The 27,007-nt window shown below is 45.6% G+C and overlaps 1 long non-coding RNA gene across 1 annotated transcript in view; it reads left to right on the top strand.

The window, feature by feature from the left end:
* LOC144823007 (uncharacterized) overlaps positions 1–27,007 on the top strand; it is an 84,648-nt gene that overhangs the window by 33,472 nt on the left and 24,169 nt on the right. The window contains exon 2 of the long non-coding RNA XR_013608722.1: positions 6,707–6,797. This is a non-coding gene — a long non-coding RNA (uncharacterized LOC144823007). The remainder of the gene's footprint in view (positions 1–6,706; positions 6,798–27,007) is intronic.

Genomic DNA, 27,007 nt, shown 5'->3' with positions numbered 1-27,007 from the left:
CGACTGCAACATGTGCAAATTACCTCAGCAAAACTTATTCTGAATATCCCAGAGCGTCAGTCCATCAGAAAGGGTTCAAAGACCTACCCTGGCTACCAGTCAATTCCAGGATAAAGTTCAAAACCCTCATGATCATTCACAGAGCCCTCCACTAAAGGGTCCCGGATACATACAAGACATGCTTCATCACTACTCTCCTACACAAGCTCTTTGTGCCTCTATTCTCAACTTCCTGTGCATCCCCAGCTGATGGAGAGTCGGAGCTGAGGGCAGATCCTTCACGGCTTTTGCACCAAGTTTCTATCTCCCTCCGGTCTATACCTTCTGACAGCTTGTTTAAAGCGCAGCTGAAAACTGTGCTATTCAGAAATCTCGTATCCTCCAATCCTACCTGTCTCTAGCTGGTGCCAAGGTGCTTCTTCTGAAGTAACAGTTGAGCTCTATAAATATCTCTTCATTCATTAACTTTATACAACTAATTCTTTCAGACAATCGGATCATCTTTTTATTTGGTGCTCTGGGTCAGATAGGGTTTTAAGACGTTCAACGAGAACTTTTCCTATTGTCTGTTTGACATTTCCTTTCTGGATGGGACCCATGGAGAGTCTGCTGGATGGTTGGTGGCAATTTAGGCAGGAGTTAGGGGTGCATGGGAGACTTGCAGAGCTGCAACTTGGGCAACTACAAATGCTTTTGTCTGGCACTATAGACTTCATGGCTGGACAGAGGAGAAATTGATTATTTATTAATTGCTATTTATTTATTTGTTAAGTGCTGCATTCATTCCATGGGATATCAAGGCGCTGGTAGCGGATATCCTGGTACAGCTGCGGGAATGGGACTTAATACTTGGGGAACAGATGCGTTTTTAGTTTTTTCCGAAACAGTATGTAGTTGGGAGTAAGCCGTAGGTCCAGAGGTAGCTCGTTCCACTTCTTAGCTGCCAAATAAGAAAATGATCGCCCTCCGGTTCTCACTTTCCTGATGTGTTTGGTTCTGGCCAGAGCTAAATGAAGTAAGCGAAGGCTCCTAGCGGAGACATAGAACTCGATTTTCTCCTGGAGAATTAACGGGCCAGTTCGATACAGAGCCTTATATGCGTAACTGAGCAGCTTGAATGCTGCTCTTTGTCGCATGGGTAGCCAGTGCAAGATCCTCATGCATTTAGAGGCCAAGCTTAGCTGCCTTTGTTGCAGACAAGTTTGGCGGCAGCGTTCTGAAGCAGCACCCAGTGTATGTGAGGGTACTAAGGTTTATCCTGTTACTATTGCTAAAATGTCAATATAGTCACTGGGTGATGCGTGGAATTCAGTGTGTGTGCTTGTTGTTATTTAAGACGGAGTGCAGTCTTGCTTGGGTGCCCTTTGCAAGTAATGACCGGTATGAGGACAAAGGTTATAGAGGTAAGGGCCCAATTACTTTACTAGTAATCTTCATTGCTGTTAGTTCTGGTCATTCTTGCGCAAGTCACTACTAACCACCTGTCCCTTACTTGTCTTCCAAACATCATCTGGCTAAGGAGTGACAAGAAGGTGCCAGGAATTCCTGTACATTTATAAATGCTCAGTGAGGATCTGCAGGGCTTTTAGTCACAGCAATTTCATGGAGTTTCCTTGTGTCTGAAAGTGGATTTAGCCAATTGTCCTTTTTTCCTGGGTCTTAGAATCAAAAAAAGAATTCAAAGCGCTGTATGTGAAAATGCCAGTGCTTTCTGGAGGCACCACTGTACCAGTTGACAGCAATGGTGCATGCTACGTTTTTAGATTTGCCATGACCGGAGTATCTCTGAATGAGCATGTGGACTGCACTTAGAGCATCATTTTGTTCAATGTGAGGAGCACATCCAGAATCCAATGCATTATGTAACTTGGTTTTGTTTTCTTTGGATGAACTTAATTGGTCTACACCTCATGCAAAAGATTTGCAACAGAAAAAAGATTTGCAACAGAAAGCCCATAACTAGATAAAAGCGGAGGAAGATAAACATTTTTTTTAACTTGCGATGTTCAGTGAAGTTAAAAAACGTTACAATTTGTGAAGAACACAAAGTTTCATTCCCTTCCTAAAAAGTCATGCATTTTGTGCGAGAATTTTTCTGAAAGGAAATTCTCCCAGCAAAGATGATTTTTGTTCATTCATTTTTTTTGCTGAGTTTTTTCATAAATTTTACTTGTGTAAAAAATGTGTACACCTCTACTGAAAACCTAGTGCTACTCTTGAAAGGCACCCCTACCATATTTAAACTCTGTTTTTCCTAGAACATTTTCGAAAAAAACGCCATACTCGTGCCTAGGTTTGGTCTGTTGATCAAGCCAACCAACTTGTAGGTTGGCCTTCGAGTCCAACTACAAAAATATTGTAGAAGTGCGGCCTACTTTTGTTACATGTATGTGGGTTTGACTGATTTCTTGTTGATTTAAAAAAAAAAATCACCGATTTTGTTTTTTTAAATTTTATTTTGCAATAACTACTACTTCTTCTTAGGGAAATTTAAACATTTACCTGAATTGGTAGAACTTTCAAGTTTTTCTGTGTTCGCTATGAGGAGCTTATCACATCCTTGTTTTAGTCTTTGCATTAGATTGTGTCTTCTCTTTCTTGCTCTTCTCATTACAAAGGCAAGATTACAGATACGTAAATAAAAAGCAAAACTCTTTTAGAAGCGGTGGCTATTTCTGATATGGCATTACTCAAGTTCTGATTTGAACTTTTTCCAGGCCTAAAGGATACCTGGCTCGAATAGTCCTATGCCCACCCAGTGGACCTTGTTGTCTAAGATGCTTTAGCTAATCCTCGCCTTTAAACTGAAAGCACTGCCCAAACTCGCCAAAGTTACTGTGGGGAAGGAGAAACTGAAAGTTCCAGAGTGCAAAGAGCTGTTGGCTAAGAAAAAGCAGGACTGGCTGAAGGTGTCGCATGTAAAACGTGGGTACTTGGCATCAGTGTCCATTGCTGGTGGTTCTAAACTAATTCTCCTTAGCATAGGTTGCAACAATTTCAGACAGTTCTGGCTTTTTATCCATTAACCGGGCACATGCTGGGACCTGGGAGCCCTATAATAGGAAAAATTAAACCAAAAATCCTGTAATGCAAACATCTGATCTCCACAATCCAGGTTTAACTGAAGATGTCCTAAACGCCATCGGAAAACCTAGCAGCTCTCCAAATATCTATTATGTAGTTGTGGGAAATCTGCTATGTAGAGATAACATCCCTAGAAATGCTTGAAAAGTATTATGAGGGGGCACCAATGACTAGCAGTAGGGAATAATACTACCTCATTTAACAAAAAAACACACACTTTTGTATAGCTCATTCTGGAATACTGAATAGCCCTAAAGGACATCTTAACCACAGGAGTGGAATTTTATAGGGTTGTCCTCTTTAAAAATGTAATTTGGTACCAGAAACCGTGAAGGATTGCTCTTTCTACAGGGAAAAAGTAAATTTGCCTGCTGAAGCACTCCCTCACACATAACAAGCATTGGCAAAGCCAATAGGTCTCGCCTACGCAAGAGCTATTGGTTTTGCCACAGGGTTTTTGACCATGTTGTACATCAGTGTTGTAGAGTGGAGTGGCAGAGAGTGTTGTGTAGTGGAGTCTCGTAGAGTGGTGTACAGTAGAGTGGACTGGTGTAGAGTGCATTGGCGTAAAGAGTTGCAGATTGAAGTGGCATAGAGTGCAGTGGCATTTGATTCAGTAGCTAACAATGCAGCATCGTAGAATGCAGTGGCATAGATTAGAGTGGAGTGACGCAGGGTGGAGTCAGATGGTGCAGGGTTGTGTGGCATAGAGTTGATGATGCAGAGAGTAGTGGTGCAGAGTAGAGTTGTGTGCCACAGAGTGCAGTGGCATAGAGTGGTGCAGAGTAGAGTACAGTGCCGTAGAGTGCAGTGGCGTAGAGTGGAAAAGGGCAGAGTAGAGTGGCAGAGAGTTCAATGGCAGAGAGTGTAGTGTTGCAGTGTAGTGTCAGAGTGCAGTGGTGTAAAGTGGAGTAGAGTGGCCTACAGTACAATGATGCAGAGTGTAGTGCAATGGCATACATGGCAGTTGCAGTGTGCAGTTGTGTAGAGTGCAGTGACGTAGAGTGTAGAGGACTAGAGTGCAGTGGTGTAGACTAGATGGTTTCAGAGTAGAGTAGAGTGAAGTGGTGTGGAGTGAAGTGGTGGAGGGAAGAAAACAGTTGCATAGAGTGTAATGGCATAGAGGAAAGTGGTGTAGAGTGAAGTGGCATAGAGTGTAGTGATAGAGTAGATTACTGTGGCATACAGGGAATTGGTGTAGAGTGCAGGGGAATAAAGTTGAGTGTTACAGAGTAGAGTGAATTGGCGTAGAGTGTATTGGAATAGAGTGCAGTGGTGTAGAGTGCATTGGCAAAGAGTAGAGTGGTACAGGGTAGAGTAGAGAGGTGTAGTGTGAAGTGGCGTAGGTGTGCTAGAAAAAAACTATTTTCTACCCCAAGTATCCAGCAAGATTGCCCCATAAATCCTCTCACTTTGAAGTCAGAGAAAGAAAAGTAAACAAAAGCCCTCAGAAGACTACGCCACTAAGTAGTGCTGTAAGGCTGTGCCTTCCATCGCCTTAGGAAAGTGACTTGCCTGTTCAGGCCCCCATGTTCCCAGGTCTAGATTTTAATTTGACAAAACTAAAAAATTTGAGAGTGTGGAGTAAAATATGTTCTTGAAATATGAAGTATGGCGTGCAAGAATTACGCATTCGAAAGCTATAACCATCTATGTGTCAAATGATTTTAATTTTCAAAAAACTGAGGGAGTCTCTCTTAATCTTTATTCGGCTTCATAAAACAAAAATGTAACACATCAGATGAAGCAAAATTATTAAAAAGCAATACAGCAACGAATAGTAGCATACCAGAAAAACATAATAATCGAATGGAAAAGTACCAATTACAGTGCAACAATTAAAACTCGTCCTCCAAAATCAGCCAGCAGAACTACTACTGCAAGGAATGCTTGGTAAAATAAATCACTGCAATACAAGTAACAACTAGTGGCAGCCATTGTAAAAAAGAAGAGCTTGTCTACATTGACTCAATTTTAAAAAGCTACGCAAGGGGATCAAATGACACTTCCTTGGTACCTTATAATAACATTTAGAAAAAAATATGATATTAAGGGTATACTGAACAGAGCGCTGATCACATGGGCAAAGCAAACTTCCACATTGCATAGCCCCTTTTTCATCAATGAAACAAAACATAAAAATTGCTTAACCTAAAACCTGTGGAACAATCCTTTGTTGCATACTGACCACAAATGAGGTTAGCTTTCTGTTTTGGTGCCACCCGCACTTCATGGCAGGGCGCCCTTAGTTGCTACACAGGCAGGAACCCTTCCCCCTCACAACACCTTAAGTTATGGTAGCGGGAGCCCAGCCAATGATGTCATCAAAGGGCATTAGGCCCACCGGGGACATAAGGCCATAGGAAGGGCTGGGACACCCTCTTTATCCCCTCTAGTGTGTCCAGGACGGTGCAAACCAGCAGCATTTTTACCCATCCCTAAGGTGGTAGGGTCCCTGGCAGCAAAACAGGGGGGGATAACGAGATGTGGACTTCTTATTTGGACTGACTGACCCCTGATTGGGGCGATGGTGTGAGGGGGGTGGACATCAATTTGGTCAGCGGGCTGGTGGAAGGAGGGACTGACCTGCTGGTTGTCCTGGACTCTCTTGCAGAACTTTGGGGGCTGCACCTGTGTTCAGGTAACCCTGCGAGGCTGCTGCATTATGCGGAGCCCTGGATTGGTAGTTGCCTCAGGAAAGGAGGGTTGGGGATATTTTCTACCAATGACTGCTGGTCAATGTGTTCATCAATAATGCTGGGATGACCTGGTTGGAACTCAGGTCGGTGCGAATTGGGGCCTTCTAGCACAATGAGCACAGGAGATCTCAGGACAATGTATGTGTTCTTGATGATTGCCGCAATGTTTATAATGTAAATACGTTTTTTCCTTATGTAACATTCAGGCTATTGTTTGCATCTGATTATCGTTTATCTGACGTTAAGACAATTTTTCTATGTCACTTATGCTTGCTTATGACCAACGTTTATGTGAAAACGAAAGGACTATGCCATGGCTGGCCCACAAAACTGTTTCATTCCTTGAGGTATGATTGTGGGAGAGGCTGGTTAGTGGGTGAATCACATGTTGTATGCATACTATGATGAAGTCATTTAGACCCTGATGGGGTGTATGCCCGCCTGTCACATTGGTGGAGGCTGTATCCTCCACTTTCCTAGCTTAGGACCAGTGTCATGTGTTTTTTGGTGGTCCCTGCAGGAAGATGGCCATTACTGGTCAGAGATCCAGATTGACCATAGCACATTGAGGAGAATCTGGATCCAGCAGTGCAGAGGTACAGATCTGAGGATGTTCTATTTGTGTCTGGTTTTATTTAACACAGTGCTGCAATTTTCAAGAAGAGTGGCTCTAGTTTGCATTTGCTGAGAAAGTTAAAAGGAAACTTGCTGGGCTGCAGCAGAATTGGGAAAGACAACACATTTGAAGAGATGTTGCAGTAGCTGTACTATGCTTCAAAATATTTTCACTGTTTCATCAGTTGTTTTTGTGCTAAAACATTTGGCATTACTTGTTTTAATCAGTCTATAATCTCATTATTTTGTACCAGTAGATTCAATGAACATAAGGTTTCTCCCTATTAAAGTTGTATTTTAATTGACAGACATGTCTGCAGGGTAATTCAGGGGCTCTGACTGACTGCTTTGATAAGACCAGGATCTATTATTCCTCTTGAACATTTCATCAACCTTCAGGTGAGAAGATGTGATTCTTCCAACCTTTGTCCTTGAACCAAGGGGTGGGTTATATTGTTTTACGTTGAAAAGGTATCATGCTTCTGCAGTTACTTAGCCTATTTGCTAACTGTGGTGCAGTAGCCATTGGCGAAAGGCTTTAATATTGGTCCTGAGTGAGTGGGATTTGTGTCATTTTTGTTTTTGAAAAATAAGTGAGAAATTGTGCATTATGTAGCGTTATTATTGTCACACATTTCTCCCACTTGTATGGTCATGAGGCACTTGAATTCTGGGTTCATTTATGGTAGCGGGATACTCATTGACTGGTATCGAGCTAGTCACATGGCAGTGCAATTGGTTAGACAATATCTGCCTGTTCAATATGTTTTGTAGTATTGTTTATTTGATATTTCAGAAGCTGAGTGACCGTTGAGTTAAAATATTGTCAATGCCATACTATTGTATAGTGATACAATAGTATGGCATTGACAATATTTTAACTACCACAATATTTTGAATGTTGAGTATATATAGGCAAATATGTCTGGAAGGTAAGACCTGTGTAATATGTAGTGAATTAATTTGAAACAAGCGATAAGATACACCAAGGCAGTGTATGCCAGGGTGCTCTGCCGCTTTCAGTCCGTGTGGCTTTGTGCCAAGTATCAAAGAGATCAGGTCCCTTAATTACGCCTAGAAGTATTCAGTCAGATGCAGTAGCTCCAAACCGCACTGGGCAAATATGCGCAGCTGCAGAGCAGACAAGGATCTGAGGAGTAGGAGTAGACCCACAGACGCCACATCAGAGTTAAACAGAAGCTCACAGGCGAGGTAACGGAGATATAAGTGCCACCTGACAGTGCAGGGCAATCTGACAGGGGGAGTGTTACAACTTGGGTCTTTAGTTGGCACAGTTATGAACCCTGTCCAAGTATGGACCACAATCCTAGTCGGGGTAAGTTAGATACAAACCCTAAATTGACCTTTGCTCACCTCCTGGAATCTTGGCACAGAGCAGCCAGGTTTAACTTAAGAGGAAATGTATAAAGTATTTGCGCAACACACAATACAGTAAAACAGTGAAAACACCACACACAAAAAATCCAATTAGTAGACCAGAAGTTATGAATCTTTAAAGCGCCAACCGAGGACATTTGTTTACGCTTGAAAGGGGTGAATCCAAAAGTTCAGGCGGACCTCGATGGAGTGCGGGTCAGATACAGGGACTAACCTTTCGCTGCTGAAAAATAACTTTTGGATGGAGGATCGAAGACCCAATGCAGGGTGCAGGGGAGGCGATAAGTGGTCATCGAACTGGCTGGATGTAGACGATGCATTGGTTCCGAACTGAGCAGTAGGAAATGAGTCATTGGCAAACCCTTTACTAGTCCCTTGTAGAGCTTGCAGAGTTTCAATCTGTGGATTTCTGCTGAGTCATCGAAAAACTCTGAAGAGTTACGTGTGCAGGTAGAGTTACCTTCTCTCACAGACATGTAGGACCATCCCTGTTTTGTGAAAGACTGGGATCATTCAGGCCTCCTTCTATGCACATTGCTGCTGTGAATACCTTGTATGTCCAGACCTGTGATGTAGAGGAAGCAGGAGTCTCGTGGCACACCATTCACTTAGGTTCCACCTCATCTACCAAGGGACTGGACTCGGCCTTCGAATAGCAGCACTCTCTCCTCTCGGTCTGCTGAGACGGAAGACAAGACTCCTCAGACCCAGTAAGTAATGTACCCAACCCTGCCCAATCCAACACAAGGTCACAGCTCCACCTACCAGACCTGGAACATGCCTCAGCTACACGCTATTTTTTAAGGGGAAGGTGAACTGGGTCTTGTTACCCAGAGGTACCCTGACTGTCCCCAGACAGCGGCCACACTGCTGCCCCCACTCTTAACTACGGAGTTGCATCACTGCCAACAAACCCTTTGGCTGTCCTCTGAGCCTTCTCACTAATTCACCAACACTTTGTGATACCACCGTCCTATCCGATCAGCTTTGGCGCATTTTCGAGCAGCGCTTGACCAGCGTGCAGTTACAGCTTCTGCTGTTTTAAAAGTCCTGTTTTTTGTATTTGGTTTGTTTTACTTTAAAGTATTTTTCCCTGATTTTAAAGTTCGGGCCTCGCTTACCCGCATTGCTGCCATCTCTACTTGCACTCTAATTGGTATATTTCACTGCGTTTTCGCGGGTTCCTCGCCCTTGTCACGGTGGCGGCCATCTTACCTGAGGAGCGATCCATTACGCGGTCTAGTCCTCATCTAGGAGGCGCGACCTATATAAATTGAAGTCATGCATACGCGCAGCGTCACTGCGCAGCGGGACCGCCGGTCTCCCGCCGGAGTCACGCCAGAGTCCAGCCCGTCTGCGCCCGTCAGCGTCCCGGAGGCGGACGGAGCGGCGGGCTGGCCTCAGTTACAGGACACCTGTGCTCTTGGGCCCCTCATGCTCCGATATACTTCTGAGGAGCTACGCTCATTTCATAATCCAGCTGATGGTTGCTGCACTGTCTTTCCCGGTCGCCACAGGGGCAAGTCATGCTGTCCTGGATGTGGCTGGCGCCCCAACCGCGCTTTATCATCGCCTCCTGACAATAAGATCGAGAGTGTTGGGTCTCTCTGCATGTTGCTAAATACCAGGTCTGCGTGCAGACACGCACAAGATATTTTCGAGCTCCTTGAGATGGACAAACCACTCTGTCTTATGCTGACTGAGACATGGTGGGGAGAATTTTCAAATCCTGATGTTGCCATGGCTATTCCGCCTGACTATAATATCTTCAGGAAGGACCGAGCCAAGGGAAGGGGCGGTGGAGTGGCATTGGTGGTTAAGAGGGGCGTGCCATGTGCAATTCTGCCAGTGGATGATATCCGCGGCTCCGAGACCCTTGCTTTCTCTATCACTCTGGCTCCTCATCAATCTGTTAAAGGACTATTAGTATACAGACCGCCGGGTCCATCTGGAACCTTCTTTGAGGACTTCGAGTCGGTTTTGCCGGGATTGGCCTTGAAAGCAGAGCATTGTATAGTAGCCGGGGATTTCAACTTCCGTATGGATGATCCGTCGGACCCAGATGCTACTAAATTAGTGGAGGCTACGGCCCCGCTGGGCCTGATCCCCCACCTTCAGGGGCCTACGCACGACAAAGGTCATACTCTTGACCAGGTCTTTTCGACATCTCCTCTGGAGGTGAAAGAGATTGTCCCGGTGTTATGGTCAGACCATCGGCTTGCCAAATTCCTGATTAGAGGCACTGCAAAATTGCCTACCTCTGTGCCCCAGCAGCAGGGTAGAGTCCTTAGGGCATACCATCAAGTTACTTCTGCGATGTTGGCCCAGGCCGCTCTGGACCACCCTTGCCCTCTCTCAGGCGACCTAGAGAAGGATTTGGAGTCTTTGCAAGTATGGCTTTTAGATAGGCTGAACGATCTTGCCCCGGTGTTGGCCCCTCGTTTAACTCCGAAACGGGTTTCGGCTCCCTGGTTCACCGCAGCACTGTCGGCTACGCGGCAGCAGTGTAAGGCAGCCGAAAGAGCCTGGCGTTCACAATATGACTCTGTGGCCAGGCTCACTTACAAGACGATGGTCAAGGCCTATCACCGCGACATTCGCCTTGGAAAAAAAGCCTACCTTGCAGGGAGGATAGAAGCCGCCTCAAACTCCTGCAAGGAGATTTTCACCATAGTGAGAGAATTCATAGCTCCGTGGTCCAATACTTCAGAAGAGATGCCTTCTGATTCCTGGGCTTCCGATCTGGCTATCTTCTTCACTAGCAAGATTAAACTTATACAGGGCTCCTTTCCACTGGCGGCGCCCGCGGGGCTGTCCATCTCAGAGGATGACTTGTTCCCTCTGGCCCCGTATGGTCCGACGCTGGCTGTGTTTCCACCAATGTCAGCCCCTGCTTCCTTAGCGCTAATGGGCAATCTTAAATCTGGGTCGCCCCTGGACCCTTGCCCGGCCAAATTGTTGGCAAAAATCGCGGAAGTGATAAACCCACTGGCAAACCCCCTCCTGAACCTCTCGCTGAGCCAGGGAGTGGTTCCGCAGGCCTGGAAGCAGGCAATGGTCATCCCTCTGCTGAAGAAGCCCGGTCTTGACCCTAAGGCCCCAGTCAACTATAGGCCTATCTCTCTGCTGCCGGCTCTTACGAAAATTGTGGAGAAGCACGTGCAGACGGTGCTTTCCAATTTTCTGGAAACACATGAGATCCTGCATGTCACCCAATCCGGCTTCCGCCCTAATCTCAGCACAGAGACCGCGCTCCTAGAGGTTTCAGAAACCATTAAAGGGGTTCTGGACACTGGGGGCAAAGCCATGCTGGTGATGTTGGACTTGTCGGCGGCTTTCGACACCGTCCCCCATGACGGCCTTCTCGCAAGACTCTATGAGATTGGCCTACGGGGGACGGTGTTCAGCTGGTTTTCCTCCTTCCTAGCTGGCCGCCGGCAAACGGTCTGGGCCTCTCCAGACTCCGCCGTGATGCCGCCTTTGGGAGTCGGGGTTCCACAGGGCTCTATATTGAGCCCGACCCTCTTTAACATCTTCATGACCCCTTTGGCGGCGTTGGCGGAGTCGTTTGGGGCCCAGATCGTATCCTACGCTGACGACACCCAGCTCCTCTTCTCTTGTAAGAGAGGAGGAGACTTTGATGGGGAGAGTATCCGGGATTGCCTTGGGGCTGTTTTCAAATGGTTCCAACTGAACAGCCTCAAGTGCAATTCCGATAAGTCCGAGGTACTCTTCTTTGGGTGTGCTACGGAGCCTGACTGGCAAGCTTGGTGGCCCATCGACATGTTCCCTCCGTCTTGTTCATCCCAAATTGCTAAGAACTTGGGGGTCAAGGTGGATAAGGGTCTGACGTTGAAATCCCAGATCCTTGGTGTGACGGGCACTTGTTTCGGTCTTCTTAAGATGTTGCGGAGGCTTTTACCTCTTTTGTCTGAGGAACACAGGAAGCTGACTGTGCAGGCTCTGATAGGCTCTAGGTTAGATTATTGCAACGTTCTTTACCTGGGTTTACCAGAGTACCTGCTACAGCGGCTGCAAGTTGTACAGAACGCGGCCGCGAGGGCCATTTTTGGCCTGAACAGACAAGCCAGTGCTGCGGGTCTGCTGCAGACATTACACTGGCTGCCCATCCGCAAACGGATTGCCTTTAAGGCATTAACGTTGGCCTATAAGGCTCTACATGCGGTGGGAGCGAAGTATCTCCAAAGGAGACTTGCTTTTTACCACCGGCTCGTTCTCTGAGGTCAGAATCTCTGTTCCTGGCGACCGTTCCGCGAGTGAAGAGAGCTCGCATTGGTGGCCGCTCTTTTGGACTGTTGGCGCCACAGTTGTGGAATTCATTGCCGCTCACACTCCGGAGAGCTACCAGCCTCCTTGCATTTAGGAAAGGCCTAAAAACCTGGTTGTTTTCCCAGAAGGTCCCGCTGTTTCTCTTTGTTGTTTTCTGTCCCACTCCTTCCCCTTTTTTATTGTGTTGTGTTATTGTGCTGCAGGTCTCTTTATTCAAAGCGCCGGGACACTCTTTTTGAGTAGCCGCGTGCTATACAAAAATAAATATAACATAACATAACATAACTATGAAAAATATGCCCTCCTGCCCCACCCCCTTGAGTGTTCTTTTCCCCATGTCTTTTGACCCCTCAGGCTCATTGATCTGTATGTTTGTGCGTCCACCAACCATTAGTCAGAGGTTAGCCTGTTTATTCAACTTCACACAACATCATGCTTGTTGTTCTTTGTTTGTCTCCACTTCCAGTGGGGAGAGCCTGAATCAGACCTACCCAGGCCCTCCCTCTACAGCCACAATTTTGGCCCATTGTTTCTGCGCAATCTTTCTTGAATGTATGGTGCACTTTGCAGGGCTTAGGTCTCGCCGGCTACATGAGCTGGCAGCCAACCAACATGGTTGTCATTAATTGCTCACCCATAAATGTCGATGCCACCTAAACTGCTTCATGGCAAATAAATGGGGTGAGCGCATGCCGGTAAACTCCACTCTGCCAGTGGTCGGAGGAGGTTTTTTCTGAACTCTGCACTCCAAACGGAGTGCAGCGTGACAAAAAATTCACAAACTCAGCTGGCAAAGTGGAGTCTACTGCCCACCCCTACCCTTACGATGAAGGGGATGCATCCTCATTGAGCCGCGCAACTGACGATGTCTTTGTCAGCAGCAGTAGTGCATCGGCGTTGAGGGGAGATGCGTTTACTCCGACAATTGCAACAACAGGGGTGTGTGTTTTTGCAACAAGCAGCCAGAAAACCCACTCACAAGTGCCATGACTGAATTGGCACCTCTTGCAGGGCGGAACTCAGTTAGCTATGTCCAGAGTCTGTAGCAGGGTTGTGGGAAATATTTGATGTCCCTGAGACTTCAGAACAGAATACAAGCCAGTAAGCCCTTGGTGTCACTTTGGTTCTGGGAATTCAGAGATGCAGTTCCAGTCCTTCCCACTGCCAGGCAAGGAGGCAGCAGGCATATCAAAGCAGGAGTCCAGCAAAGTCCAGCAGAGTGACAGTCCTTTTAGCAGCACAGCAGTATGTCGTCCTTGCAAAATGTCCTCAGTTCTAGAAGTGAACTGAGTTGGTGGTGTCAGGGGTCCAGAACTTATCCCCAGTTGTGCCTTTGAAGTGGTGGAGACTTCAAAGAGAGGCCTTTGAAGTGAACAAGGTCTCTGCCCTTCCTGCCCTGGCTCCAGACTCAATACATGTTTCAAAAAAACAAGGGAACCCTTAAGGTATAGTGTAGGGACCTTGGGCATTACATATTATAAAGAACAGTGGTCCCTATGTACAATTAATATACAGTACAACATAATCATATACTTGATAGGTAATATGTCTTCTGTCCGTCCGGACAGGGTTTATTTAGCATTAGATGCAAAGATGAGGTATTTTTAGAAAAGATGTCAAGTGGGCACAGCCGTGACCCTCAACATACAAGACAAAACAACAAGAAAGCAATGTAAACAAGGCAAGAGAATCAGTCTGCGTACTTGTACTTCAGTAAGGCAGGCATAAGTTATAGAAAAACACTCCATTGCATTTTGTGAATTTTGACATAAATAATTCGCATATGGGGTTTAAAAGTCGACGGCGTTTCGATGCCTATAGGGGTGAAGGCATCATCATCAGGACAAGAGTTGACACTATTGTTGTCTTGAACAAGAGCAATATATAATGCCTTTCAATTACATTTATTCATAGAAATGAATAGCTGGCCGTGAGGGATTCACTCGCCGGATTGCTTGATCGATAGATCTGGCGAAAGCGCGTTTGCTAAATCGGTGGGTCTGATATGTCCGGTCATTCAAACAATGTTGGATAGTGAGTGGGGACTCTGAAGCTACAATGGCGGAGGAGCGCGATGGCTACTCTAAGAGTGCGACGGCACTGTTGCGGGTGTGGCAATCCGGAATGGCTCCTCCGCCATTGTAGCTTCAGAGTCCCCACTCACTATCCAACATTGTTTGAATGACCGGACATATCAGACCCACCGATTTAGCAAACGCGCTTTCGCCAGATCTATCGATCAAGCAATCCGGCGAGTGAATCCCTCACGGCCAGCTATTCATTTCTATGAATAAATGTAATTGAAAGGCATTATATATTGCTCTTGTTCAAGACAACAATAGTGTCAACTCTTGTCCTGATGATGATGCCTTCACCCCTATAGGCATCGAAACGCCGTCGACTTTAAAACCCCATATGCGAATTATTTATGTCAAAATTCACAAAATGCAATGGAGTGTTTTTCTATAACTTATGCCTGCCTTACTGAAGTACAAGTACGCAGACTGATTCTCTTGCCTTGTTTACATTGCTTTCTTGTTGTTTTGTCTTGTGTGTTGAGGGTCACGGCTGTGCCCACTTGACATCTTTTCTAAAAATACCTCATCTTTGCATCTAATGCTAAATAAACCCTGTCCGGACGGACAGAAGACATATTACCTATAAAGTATATGATTATGTTGTACTGTATATTAATTGTACATAGGGACCACTGTTCTTTATAATATCCAGACTCAATACAGGCAGTATTTAACTCTTTGCGTGGGGACAAACACAGCCCTATTCAGGTGTAAGTGTCAGCTCCTCCCTCTCATTCTGCCAAGGATGGCCCACCAGCACATAAATATGTGAAAATGCTATACAACACACTTAAGCTCTCTTTGCGTGTGTCTGTTTCGAGGGAGTGCACAAAGCCCAGGTGTCAGCTACCCAGACATGTATTTAGAAACCGGCAGAGGCACAGAATGCTTAAAGTAAGAAAATACCAACTTTTATAATTGTAGCATTTTCAGACTTGCAACGTAAAATTAAACTTTTCCCTATGTTGTGATTTCAAATTGTAAGTCCAGAGACAGCAAACTCAAAATATCTATCTTTTACCAATTGAAAATTACACTTATGAAATGTCATATGGTTATCCCAATGTTAACCTATGGGTGAGCTAGGCCTTGCAGTCGTGAAAGCGTTTTTCACTACCTGGGCATGTAAAACTTAAAAGTAAATGACTAACCTTTTAAAAATACTACAGCCTGCCCTTGGGGCTGTCCAGGGCCTACCTTAGTGGTGAAGAATATGCATTTAAAAGGAAAGTTTGGGTCTGGCAGAAGGGTTAACTTGCCAGGTCAAAAGGGAAATTTAAAACAGGACACACAGACTCTGCAATGGCAGGCCTGAGACATGTTTAAAGGGCTACTTGAGTGGGTGGCACAATCCGTGCCTTTGGAACGCTAGTAGCATTTATTTTACAGGCCCTGGGCACATGTAGTGCACCTTATTAGGGATTTATAAGTAAATTCAAAATTCCAGTTGTGGATATGCCAACGTTACCATGTATTAAGTACAGACATGTGCACTTTATCACTGGTTAGCAGTGGTAAAGTGCTCAGAGTCTTAAAGCCAACAAAAACTAATTCAGCAAAAAGGGAGGAGGAAGGCCAAATGTTTGGGAGTGACTCTGAAGAAAGGGCCATTTCCAACAAGGAGGAAGTCGGAACCTGCATGGCAGCAGCATCATGGTAAGTGGGCCCCCCATAGTGGGAAGCGTGGTCACTCTAGCCTAGGCCCACTAGACTAGATCCAGGCAGGCCACAGTATCTCTCCACAGGGTTGCTGCCAGGGCGCCCCACTGACTCAAGGGCCACCATAGGATACACTCATGAAGCCCCAGGAAGGGGCACCTAAACTGCAGACCCCACCATGCTCCTTACAGGCCCGGCTCATGTCCCACCCCCACTTTTGCTGCTACAAGGGCCCTCCGGTCAATGTCCAAAGCTTGGCTGACAGGCAGCTATGTAGAGTATAAAATTATAGGCCATGGTGCTTCTCAACAGCCACTCCCCACTGGCACGCAGCCTCTGCCATTTCAGACCCCAAGTCCATAAAGGCTGGCACGTTGGGACAGGCGGCACAGAGGATTGGCCCTCACAAATTTAGGCAGTAAGCAATTGCCTGTCCCCTTAGGGCACACCACCAATTAACGTTCTGTCCAGTCAGGGCCAAAGGGTAAGGCTTTAGTCTCTAGCGGCTGGTCATAGCAGGAAGGCAAGGCTGCAAAACATCCCAGCAAAGCTCTCTGACCCAGGCCACCACGCCTACTACTGCACAGTGCGTCACCGGATCCATGGGGCCTCCCAGGCAGCCTCACACAGCCACCCAACAGCCTCATTGTCCAGCACTCAATAGTGGCTGCTACCGGACAGGGGTGGTGGGGCATGGGTGGAAGGGGGTTAAATAACAAAAAAAACACTTACCTTGGAATGGGCAGCCGCCCTCCGCCTCCCCTGCGTCCTCTTCCTTCTTAATTTCTGCAGTCCGGCCGGCAGCACAAAGCACCCGGCATACAGGGTACCCTTTACCAATCACAACGCTGCAATGCAATGCAATGTTCCGTGGATCGGTGCTCAGACTGGAACAGGAAGCCTGTGCTTGTTCCTCACTAGGGTGTGTAATACAGCCTGATGGGGAACATGCAAAGTGCGCATGAACTGTTTGGCGCTTGGCGGGCCCAAGAGGGTCAGCCAAACAGTTTGTGCGCACTTTGGGAGTGCAAACCACTCCTCCCCTGCTCTGGCCAGCCCAGCCCCACACTGTGCGGGCAGAGAAATAAAAGGATAACAACAATACATTGTCATTTTATTTTTCCGTTTTGCACATTGAGGCAATGCTCCTCCGCCTTAGCGGAGGAGCCACTACTGTCAGCACTCCCAGCCCACGCAGTCCCACAGGGATAGAGGCAGCCCCCCACACCACAAGTCCTCAGGGTCCAACAAGGCAGGGAAGGGAGGAGAAAGTCCCCACACCGCAGCACACTGCCTGGGGAGCACCAATAGAGTTGGCACTGCATTGCTATCACCAGGGGAGCGGGTCCCCCCTCCCAGACGAACTTCCAGAAAAAGAGGCGGCCTCCCACTCAGCTAGGCCTCAGTGAACAACAAGGTGAGACTGGAGTCTCCATACCCCTATGCACCCGCCGAGAGTTCCCAGACACATCCCCAGCACCACCACTGCCATCGGAATGGTAGTGCAGGAGGGTCGGTGGCAACCTTAACAGATATACCTTAGATGGATAATGGGGTATGTTGCGGAGCTCCGTTAGAGAGTCTGCTATATTGGCTTTCCAAGCCCTGCACCCTGCTTATCCTCCTCATGAAGTGAGATGGCAGTCTTTATGACCTGTAAGCATAGGTATGAGCCTCGACAGATCAGTATATGGTCCCAGTATTTCTCCTCCACTATGGGGAAGGAGAAATCTTGAAGTAAACAAGTATATAGGTTGTTCCGTTCAAGATGCACCACTGGATCACAGTACCCTTTTAGTATTTTACTGCTAAAAAAAGATAGAGAAAATAAATGAAAAATCAAATAGCCACGTTTATCGAACTGAAAGTACACACCTGTGGTAAATTCTGTGCTGCGTTGACTGAGAGTGGCCACTGTTCTTGCTTATGGCTGCAATAAATGTACAGGGATTGCAGATCTTAAGCCCCTACATGTATATTCTTGTTTTTGTTATTTCGCGCTTAGCTGACACCAGAAAAGGCATGAGTATTCCTAGCATGCAAGGACTGGGATGAGGAAGCGCAGGGCATTGGTCATTCGCTGAAACTTACAGAAAATCTTAAATACTCCTGTTGCTACTCTTTTTTTTTTATTGTTTGTCGAATCATTTCTGCTCGGCCATGATTACTGGGAATGTCAACAGTTTTTATATAACTCCGATCGGGTGGTGGAGTCTGCATCAGAGAATCCGAAAAGCAAGAATTCCTCCTGGAAGATGCAACCAGGTACTTCACACATAAGAACTGGGATGGGGAAAAATGGGATTAGGACTAATGAAAATGTCCGGTAAGCACACACAGCATTTTCCAAAGACCACTGTAGTGAACAAAACTAAAGTAATCCACCCTCAGTCCCTGGAGGTAGGATCATCAAGAAGATGCGGCAGCTGTCCTTTGGTGGCATATCACAAAACAGAAAAATAAATTAGTATGTCAGGAGGATTATGGGAAGACTTGAAAAAAGCGTTCAGAGTTGGATAATTGGATTGGGTAATATGTTGTTTAGGTAAAGGCCTGAAAAGATTTCCTTTCATGACAGTAGCTGGGAGAGTGTCAGATGGCTTTAAAGGCTTTCAGTTTCCTTTTATTACATTGGAGCAAGGTTTGGTGCCTACGAGATGGGATCTGTGGTGTTAAGACAGTGATAGGAGTCTTGCATCGCTGCAAATTTTACTTGCTGGTTATAAAGGGTGTGGGTGAGACTGCACCACTCACACCAGATTAATGAGCAAAAAGCCACTTTAAGAAAACAGGATTGTGCTAACAAGCAGGACAACCCTTGCAATGAATTACAGCCTAAAATACCCATCTTACTTTTTAAATAAAATATCTCTACCCACCTATAAACTTTCCGCATTCACAAATTTTCTTAGCTTTTTCGTGCATCCATTGTCACCCCCTAATTACCTTCAAGACATCCTAATGTCACCTTTCCTTGCCTCATATTCCGACCCCTTATTCTGCAGCATTTACTGTCCTTCTTGTAGCCTCCCTACACCAGTGCACCACCCCTCCTGAAGCTGACTCCTCCAATCAGCAGCGAAGCTAATCCCTAGAGACACCTCATTTGCCCCAAACGTGCCACCTGGTATATACCATCTTACATCTCCCTTTCCTTTCCCAGCGTGCCCTGGACTTGGTCTATGCTCCCATACTAATCCACTTAAACGTTTACCATGCACATACACTATCACATCTCATAGCTCAAAAAGATAATACACCTTGTTCAGAACTGGACCAAGAGAACCTCGTGCTCTTATGCTGTATACTGTGAATGCCTTAAGTCCTACAGACATTCTGCTGTTCCAGAGTCCATTTCCTCCCAGCCTTACCTGTTGCATCTTAATTCATAGCTCGATAAAGCCTCCTTCTTGAAACTAACTCTGTTCAGTAAATCCATGTTTTTGTCCCAAGCCAACCTCTTTATTCCGTCAGGTCCATCTTTGGTTCCTTTAATAACATTATCCCCATAAGTTGCACCAAACCATTTTCCTCTTGCCATTTGACTAGTTCTGCCAAAGCATGCCATATATGAGCAGCATCTCTTTTTGCCTCTTTCCCAGAAATTCTTTACATCCGGTCTCAACTGCTCACTGCAAGTTCATCTTCGTCCTGCTTGGCCTTCCACTTTACATGAGAATGCCCAATAACTAAAACTTGGTGATCTTTTCATTGGGGCTGGGTACATCATGTATTGACCGAAAAGTGGAAAAAAGCAGGAAAAAAGGAGGGAAAAGGAGTGCCAGAGAGGCTAGGGGAAATTTGGTTAGGAAAGCCAAGGAAGAATGGAGCCAGAACCAAGTACTTGCATTAGAAATGTTTTGCAAACGCTTACCTCGCCTGCCATGAGCCAGACAACAATCTGACTCCAACATCTATTGATCCATTTTTCCCTCTTGGTCTTCTTCCATTGCTGCAACAAGTCTAAATAACTTAGTATCATGTTGCTGACTCGGTAGTCCAAACTTCTTCACCATGCTCTGTTGAATCCTCTTTATCTGAAAACAAAAACATAACGCAATGTAATTGTACTAAACTAAGTTAGCCTTTAGTTGCATTTAGTAATTCCCTCTGCTGAACGTTCATAAGCATATGACATATTTACCATAAAATGCCACCCCCTATAACTTCCCCGTTTTCATGATTGGTTGAATTTCCTTTCCATTAAAGGTAGAATGTACTTTACCATAATTTCTCTTCTGCTATTTGCATTACCCATCTTTCAATGCCTCCTTGTAGCCTACTAGCCAAAAAGTTAACCAATTCCTGGCAAAAACCTAATCTAGTCCATGCTGCAATATGCCCCATCATTCTATTGCTCAAAGCACCACAACCACCTTACCACCATCCACCTTCCTGGTGCCAGACCACAGATTCTCTAGCACTGTAAACAATCTGAAGCATCTGCAATGATGTGCCCATGCTCGGGTACATGTTTATTTAGGAAGATAATGCATTTGTGGTGCAAACCAACACTCGAATTCTGAACAACCACAGCACATTTTCATCCTTAACCAGTTGTTTGTTAACCAGGCCTACTAATACCTCAATAGCCATTTTGATGGGCCCCTTTCATTTCCCCTGCTATCTGCCCCACAGTACCATGGCAACCTTCAGTGGAAAACACTCCAAGAACAAAATAACATCCATCTTCGGATGTATGTCGTTGCTACGCATGCATTTACAACGCATGCCTTTACGACGCAACTTTTACAACGCAAGTCGTTACAACGACTTGCATTGGGGGGCGCTGGATAGTGAATAGTTTAATTTACTATTCCAACTCCAGTCCCCGTGGATAGTAGGGAAGGAGTTGGATAGTAAATTAATCTATTCCCTATCCTGGAGCACCCTCCAGCACAAGTCGTTGTAACGACTTGCGTTGTAAAAGTTGCGTCGAAAAGGCACAGCGTTGTAAAAGTTGCGTAGTAAACGCTGTTCCCCTCCATCTTCCCATAGTAAGTGTGGCTATGTTTATGTGTATCACCTATCCTGCCAAAACAAACAAAAACCTCTAGCACGCACAACATGCGAAAGACATGCAGTCCCCACTCAGCCTCCTTATCCAGTGCTGAAATTGTAGCTCAATTTAAATCTTTCCCAAAAAACTGCCCACACTTCGAAATCTGCCTAGTTTCCCACCCTCAATGTCACCCTATCGTGCTGCAGCTCTGCTCCTGGTATTGCAGAGGACAACGGTCTGCAAAAAGGCTCTCTCCATCCTGACTTGTCACATCATTTAGGTGTGCCAATAATTCGCCAATTATATCCACTGCCTCCTCAATTAAGCTGATGATAACCTTTACTTATGACCTTGGCAACCACATCTCCAGCTCATGTGTATCCATCTCAGGATCTACAAAAGGCAATTCCAAACTTCTCAGGCCATTTTCTCTGGCCCCAATGACACAGTCCTTCATTAAACTCGTTCTCGGGGACTTGCCTGCATTCTGAAACACCACAACTAGAACATTTGCAACAATGTATTTTGGTGACAATCCATCAAGTAGGACACTATTACTTTTAATAGGACTGGACCTACCATTTTAGAAGTACTTGAATATGTTCAGTATGACAGTACCAAAACTTTTCAGGAGAGCTCCACTACTTTTTTAAGACATATTTTCTTTAACGGCATAAACCAACACTACACACAAGCACAACAACAGTGTTCTGGGGTTACATTAACCAGGTGGTACTGGTGCATGAGATTAGAAAACAACGCCGGAAAGTGGACATCATGGATACTGGCATTGGCAGCAGAAACCAGTCGGCCTACACAAAAATAGTGCACAGGTTGTGCTGGCATAGCTTGCTCTGATCCGTAAGGCAGATAGTCCAAGGAACCTAGAAGCATATTAGGGTTGTCGACCGGTAGCGCAGTCCTTAGTGTCCTTAAAATGGGTGTCTAATCCATTCAGCTAGGACAGGAGTAGTAAAGACCTCCACTGGATTGCAATTGAGATTTTAGAAAACCCATGTCAACAGCTAAAAACGTAGCTACCTAAGACAGTTTAATTATGCATATCACTAACTGTAGATCCCGCTACTTGCATATCGCTTGGATGCCGTTGCCTGGGTAGGTGCTGCACTCTTTAAATGCGCCATTAATTCATTCATATATCATCGGGAAGATTAGGTGTAATTAACTATGGAACCAAAAGGCAACTGAGCACTCTACTGAATCAAAACCAAGAGGAAATTGCAATCACAGGGTCTTCAATTGTTTGAAATAAGGGGAGATCATGGTTTCCCTAGTGGATCTGGAAGGGCAACAAAAGAGCAATTTTAACATGAATTCCCCCCTCTCTTGGCACCTCAAACAGTTTAGGTCATAGAAGTATACCTGGAAGCAAGACCAAGACATTAGAGTCCCTGCTAGTTTCATAATAAACTTGGCTCATTTGGCATTAAACAGAATTTATTTTCAATTTGAAGTGGAGTTTTACTTCCAGATCAACAGGACTGCGATGGGATGTTCCTTTGCCCCAGAGATAGCAATACTGTACACAGCTCAATTCGAAGACAAATTTGTTTATAACAACAATCCGTTTTGAAACAATGTGACAAAATGGCTAAGATTCATCGATCATGAAAAGATGGCCAGAGTTCCCACTGACTAGTAGACTAAATTGCGCACTACTTAAAAAGATTTACTTTCATGTTTCAGAAACAATACTCCTTAATCGTGAATACTTTCACGATTAAGGAGTATTGTGTTTGTGAAACATGAAAGTAAATCTTTTTTTTTGTCAAAAAAAGAAAGTAAATCTTTTTAAGTAGTGCACAATTGAGTCCAGTAGTCAGTGGGACCTCTGGCCATCTTTTCATGATGTATTATTTTGGTGTGGACATGTACACACTATCAGTTGCAGCACACTAAGCAGAATCTTGTTTATACATTTGAGTATAGTTTGAAAAGGAAGGTGTGCATAGCTCACATATATTCATTTAAGATTCATCGATGACATCCTGTGCGCCTTGACTGAGGAAGAAGAGATTCCTAACCAACTCGATCTATGTTCAAACAATAGAATGGCAGACATGAAGTTTAGTAGGAGCAAAAACAATCAAGCCATCAAATTCCCAGATGAGAAGTCAATGCCATTGATCAGCTAATAACATTGTATCCAAAAATGACTGACAAACACAGTTCTTTTCATTTTACAGGTTTCCATCCCCGGAACCTAAAAGAAAACCTATCTTATGGTCTATTTCTTAGAATCTGATGCAACTGTACATAGAAAGGTGACGATTTCCATCATGCCACCATCCTTTCCGAAAAACTTAAGGAAAAGGGGTATTCCCGTAAACTTCTAAAACATTCACTAGAGAGAGCATGGTTTAATCCGAGAGAATATCTTCTGGAGCAAAAAGAGAAAAATATGTCTGATCGATTTGTTTGCTTATACACAGTTTTGTCCCCAAATAAAGTTCTTGAAAACGATAATCTTGCGAAATTGGCATTTATTATCAAAACTGGACAGTACACCCGAGTGGCCCTTGTTTGCACTGAATAACAATCCAAGTATGGGTAAACATCTGGTCTGAGCATATATCCCACCAACAATAGCAAAAAGCAATTTAAGGCAATACTGGAACCTATTGCCCTTCGCAGGACTCCACAAATGCAGCACATGCATAGCATGTAACCAAACAATGATGGCTCTGAATTCCAACTGGTTAATGTATATTGGAAATATCCTGCGTTTTGAAACTGCAAGACGAAAAGTTTAGTTTATGGCTGTTGGAAATGGCCCTTTTTGCAGGGTTATCCCTCAACTTTTTGTTTTTTCCTCCTGCCCTGTGTGTTGGCTTTCGGACTCTGGGTACTTTACCACTGCTAATCAGTGCTAAAGTGCATATGCTCTCTGTGTAAAATGTGTTATGGATTAGTATTTCCATGTTTGGCTTATTTGATCTATGTGTCAGACCCTAGTAAAGTGCACTACGAGTGCCAGGCCTATAGATCAAATGCTGTTGGTGGGCTGCAGCACTGGATTGTGCCACCCACGTAAACCGCCCGTAAAGTGTAACTCTGGCCTGCCACTGCAGAGCCTGTGTGCAGCCTGGGGCTGCAATGTCAACTTGGCAAGTGCACTTGCAAGTCCCTAAACCTTCCCTTTTCTACATATGAGTCACCCCTAAGGTAGGCCCAAGGTACCCCCATGGGCAGGGTGCATTGTAGGTAAAAGGCAGGACATGCCCTGGTGTGTGTGGCATGTCCCGATAGTGAATTACAGCCAACTTCGTTTTTCACTATTGCAAGGCTACCTACTCTCCATAGGCCAGAATGGGCAGTTTGATCCTTACATCCTAGGGTCCTAACTGACTCAGAGAACATGGTGGAAATTTGAGTTTAGTATGCCTGAACTCAGAATGATAAAATACTTCTTTTAGGGAAGTTGATTTTAACATTCTGGGTTTGAAAATGGCACTTTTAGAAAGTGGGCCTTTTCTGACCTAACCATCCAGTCTGCCTCTGCAAGCGTGTATATTTGCTGTCTGGTTTGTGAGTGACAGTGCTGGGGGGGATACAGGGTGATTCAGCCAGGCTTAATAGGCACATCTACACCTAGATGGATGGGAGGAGTAGCGCCTAGGTCTGAATAGGGCTGAGATCACCTTCCACAATGCTGGCTCCACCTCCTGTGGTGCGTCTGAGGACCCTGGCCCACACTGACAAAGAAAGAAGGTGCACCCTGGCAGAATGCGCCCAGAACTGGTTTGAACTAGGTACAGGCCCCTCTGCCTTCAGAGGACAAAGGATTTGCTGGTATAAATATTGGGGCCAGACCCCAGAGATTTAGATTACTTCTGAACTAAGGAACCTGCCAGGAAGAAGGTCCGGGAAGCTGAAGGAGGAGTACTGCCCCTATGCTGCAAGTTGAGGGGTTGGCCTGCAGTGGTTGCTTCTGTCTTGAGCAGGGAAAGGACTGCACTGTGCTTTCATCATCCTGCTGTTAGAATTTTCTGCAAGGGCTTGAAGTAGAGCTTGCCTCCAGTTGGTAGTCTCAGGGATAGAAAAGACTTCATAGAACTCGCTGGAAACAAGGAACCTGCCAAGAAGAAGAGCTAGAAGAGCTGCCAGGGGGAGTACTGCCCCTTTGCTGTGTTGTTGCTTTGTTGGGTTGGCATGCAGCTGCTGCTTCTGCCTTGGGCAGTGAAAGGACTGGACTGAACTTTCTCTACTTGTGCTGAGTATCTCCAAGGGCCTGGAACTGAGATGGCCTCCTGTTAAGAAGTCTCAGGGACTGCAAAGACTTCACCAACCTCTGGGTACCGCCTCTGGAACCGTTGTTTCAGTTGCCACAGAGGAAAGGGAACAACAACCGACTCGGTCCTCCGACTCCGACACTAGCCTTGTGTTCTGCAGGCACCGCAATGAAGCACCGTCTCTCCCTGCACCGCCTGCCTCGATCTCACCGGCGTCGTCCTGGACGATCGCCACCGAGATGTTGCTCGCACCCGATTTGAGGGACACCGCCTCCTGCATCGCCTCGCTTCACTTCGCTGGCTGGGGCTCACCGACACGGTCCTAGCTGGCTTGACACCCGTGACCGCTTCGTCACGCACAGCTGTCCGGCTCAGCCAGCACCGATTCCTGCCCATCGGCTCTGCCGCTGCATTGCAACTTGCCAGCACCGCATTGAGCACCGTCTCGGCCTGCACCGCCCGCCTTGGTCTCACTGACGCCATCTGGACGATCGTCACCGAGCCACTGCTTGCACCGCATCGAGGGACACCACACCGGGCACCGCTTCCACGACGGACACCACGACCGGCTCAGTCACCTGCATCGCCACTTGCCAGCACCGCATCGAGCACCGTCTCGCCCTGCACTGCCCGCCTTGGTCTCACCGACGCCTTCTGGACGTTCGTCACAGAGCCGCTCCTCGCACCGCATCGAGGACACCACACCGTGCACCGCTTCCACTTTGTACTGCAACCACGATGGATGCCAAGAGCGACTTGCACCACCGCGTGAGTCGCACTAAGAAAGGTACTGTTAACGAGTCTGTCCCGCTGTTGTTGGCTTTTACCGATGCAGTCAGCTAGAACTGTGAGACTCTGTTGTTTTCAGCATCGCGGTAGGCTCGGACCGAGCTACTGACTCGTATGAACTGTGTTTTCAATGTATCTTTGCCATTTAAAGACATTTTGCAACACAACTATTTTTAAAAGTACTGTACTGTGGATATTTATTGTATTTGGTCTTGTTTGAGTATATAAAAATATTGGATATTTTTCTAAACTCGTGTGGTGTCTGTTTGTAGTGCTTACTTGTGTTACTGTTGGTTTTTGTGCAAATACTTTACACACAACCTCTAAGAAAAACCTGACTGCTTGTTCCAAGCTACCAAGGGGGTGAGCAGGGGTTATTTTAGGAGTGTAACTCACTTACCCTGACTAGAGCAGTGGTTTCTGCTTGAATACGGTGCAAACTTTAGCCAACCAGGAATCTCAGTTCTAAAAATGGCATTTTATGCCTTTTCTGGAAACAATATTTTGGCAAAACAAACCAGGAGATATGACTAAGGATTATACAGCACAAATCAAAATTTCGATGAAAGGTGGCTTCAGCGCCATTAGTCAATCATTATGATGAGAAAAAAACATGCAGATAATTATTTGAAGTGTACAGTTCTTGGGGTCATTCAGTCAGACCTTGGGGCGGAGGCCTAGAAAGGAACCTCTCTCAAAGAGAAGTCTACCTAATATTGAGATTCAACACGATTGTATGAGGAATAAATGAGATGTCAGAACTGCAAAACACATAAATTAATGAAAGAATATACGTATCGGCATCAAGTACAAATAGTAAACCAGTATGAAGAGAATCAGTGGAAAGGACAACAACCACCTTAAAATGTTAATTAGGTCAGATATGAACAAATGTTTGAAAACCGAAAAAATTTAGAACATTTAAAATGAGCAACAATTTACATAGTTACACTTGCAAAAATCTGATTAATCACTGCCCATATAAACATGCTTACAAAGTGGTTTTGATTATAGGAAACTACATCAATAAAGATACCCTTATCAATCATGAAGAGAACCAGTGGAAAGGATATTATCACTTTAACACTCCAAAGAGGCCACATATGAATCAGCAGTTTAATCCGATAAATGTACTGCCGC

The sequence above is a fragment of the Lissotriton helveticus genome, chromosome 3_1, assembly GCF_964261635.1.
Source record: "Lissotriton helveticus chromosome 3_1, aLisHel1.1, whole genome shotgun sequence".
Classification (NCBI taxonomy): Eukaryota; Metazoa; Chordata; class Amphibia; order Caudata; family Salamandridae; genus Lissotriton; species Lissotriton helveticus.
This window is presented reverse-complemented; position numbering and strand designations above follow the sequence as displayed.